Genomic DNA, 2,461 nt, shown 5'->3' on the forward strand with positions numbered 1-2,461 from the left:
CACGTGTGGCTCGGGTGCACAATAGCCCGATTTCACTTGTGCATGTAGGATTGGATTTCTCTGGCACCCCTGCTGGAACCCTTTGCTCGATTACCAACAGCAGCTCGATTTGGACGTGCATGTAAACGTAGTCACAGGGAGAACATGCAAACTCCACAAAGAAAAGTCCCGTTTGGCCATTGGGCTAGAACCCAGAACCTCCTTGCTGTGAGGCGGCAGTGCTAAACACTACACCACCCATAAAAGCTAGGTTTGGAAATGCTGGGGATTGAACCCAGCACCTCATACATGCAAAGCATATGCTCTACCACTGAGCCACATCCCCTATAGGGGATTACTTTCAAAAAAACTTTTGAAAAAAAAAGGGTTTCTTTTTGTAAAGTTATGCATGGCCAAAAGTAGAACCAATCTGGCTTCACTACTTTAATTTACACTTCATTTTATATCTACAGATTGTAACCACTGGGCTGTGGCCCATTAGTGGGCCAGGAAGTGCCATCTAGTAGGTTGCAATTTTTTTTTTTTAGGTTGAAGCTAATTTTTAGTAGGGTACAATTGCTGGGTTACATCTGACATCACATCTGTCTCATTAGATATACATACAAGACATGAAGTAGTGGTCAGCTAAGCTCACTGTTCACAAAGCGTTACTATCACTGGGGTGCCTCACTAGACATTAAAATGCCCTATGCTTGCATTGTTTAGCACTGTTTGAATCAAACAAACTGTGAAACTGATAAAAGGTTCTTCCAGGTTCCCATGAAGTAATAAAAAAGGGTGAAAGAGCAAAGGATTTTACCAAAAGATGATGAGAAAGGTGGCTCTTGAACCTTTCATTGTGATGGAAGGGAGCGGAATCGAAGAACACATGAGTTTGCAGTGATCATGAAAGGTTTGTAAATTCCTCTGATTTATTTCGTTTGGATTCACAAATGATTTTTCTCACCATTTTCCATTATTTCATGATGTTTTGAAGTTCAGGAGATGCTTAAGTTCTCAGATTTGTTTTTGTTTACTGTTTGATCTTGGTCACCATATTGTAAAGTAATGTGTATATAAATAATAAGTGTAATACCCAGGTCTTTAAAGGGGTATCTGTGGATCTTTGTGAATGATTTACCTGGAAGAGAAGAGCATGGAGGATCGAGAATCGAACTGCTATGGTTTGTTTGCACCTGATACTAAAACTTGTAGCGTCCAAGCAACCATCACAAAGATGTGGACAAAAAGCCCAGAAATGCCTACTTACCCAGGCATAAATGATACAGGATTTATCTTGTAGTGTCCTGACCCCCAAATCTTTAACCCAGCCACATATAAAAAGTTGTACGCCTCCATGCTCTTCCAGGTTTTCATCTGTTTGTCCATGTAGAATGATGTCTGCAGTACCAGGTAGTTTGAGATGTCGGGGAACTCAACAGATGGATAATTTTCCAACTCATATCCAACTCAAAATCCTTGTTTACTAGTGTGTAAGGATCTACCCCACTGAGTGGTTTCTATATCCACTTCTTTTGAGTGTACTTCTTGGTTTTAATAACTTGCTTGTTTGCTGAGCATAAACATGGCAATAAGTTCTTGTGTTACATCATGAAAGGACCAGAATCTACTTTTGGATCATTAATCCCTTTTGACTGAGAATGACCTGCATGCATGGTTTTATGTTGGCTTCTGGGACATCCATACAGTTTTAAATACAATACCTGCAATTAAAAACAGTTTGTTTGATTGTATTTATTTAATTCCTGGGCTCCCATCTGTAACAGGGAGTGATGTTGCATACCATTAATACACTTTACAGTAGGTTATTAGATTCTATTCACTTCCTCCCTAAGTGCTGTGCCTTAAAGTGGTGGGGAGGTTTGTGCACTTTTATGATCCTGGTAGCTATATCAGCTGGGACCTCGGTCCCTGGTAGGTTCAACCTTGTTGGGCAGGTTCCAGCTAAAAAGCCAGACAAATTGAAGTACCTGGCCCTCCAGGTTGGGGGTTGGGAGATGGGCTAATGACCCATCCCTGTAAAAAAAGAAAAAAAAGGGCAGTCCCAGCTTGACCTTAATTTTGACCACCCTACTGGTATACAATGTAACAGATATGCATCTCTCAAGAGTCCACTATGCGCCATTGCCATTGGGGGACATAAGTATGGAAGAGGGCAGCCTACTTACCCACAGTCTAGGGTTAGCATCCCTTGATTGTGGATCTTTATACCTGCTACTAACCCTGAAAAGCAAAACACTACCAACCTGCATCATATGTCTGGGCAGTGGCAATGCACCCATGACAAGCCAGCAGCAAAGCCGCAAGGACTCCCTGGCTCCGACATGCCCACATTTGCCCATAAAAAACTACATAAGGCAGATCAAAGTTGCATCCTGGAATGTAAGAACTCTCTCAGATGCCCAAACATCAAAGCGCCAAGCCCCTGAGTGCAGATCTGCCCTGGTTTCAGCTGAACTTG

The 2,461-nt window shown here is 42.1% G+C and overlaps 1 non-coding gene across 1 annotated transcript; it reads right to left on the bottom strand.

Annotated features, from left to right (window-relative positions):
• Positions 1–253: 253 nt before the first annotated feature.
• Positions 254–325, bottom strand: trnaa-ugc (transfer RNA alanine (anticodon UGC)). The gene has a single exon. It is a non-coding gene; the product is annotated as a tRNA-Ala (tRNA).
• Positions 326–2,461: the final 2,136 nt, after the last annotated feature.

The sequence above is a fragment of the Neoarius graeffei genome, chromosome 2 (genome assembly GCF_027579695.1).
Source record: "Neoarius graeffei isolate fNeoGra1 chromosome 2, fNeoGra1.pri, whole genome shotgun sequence".
Taxonomy (NCBI): domain Eukaryota; kingdom Metazoa; phylum Chordata; class Actinopteri; order Siluriformes; family Ariidae; genus Neoarius; species Neoarius graeffei.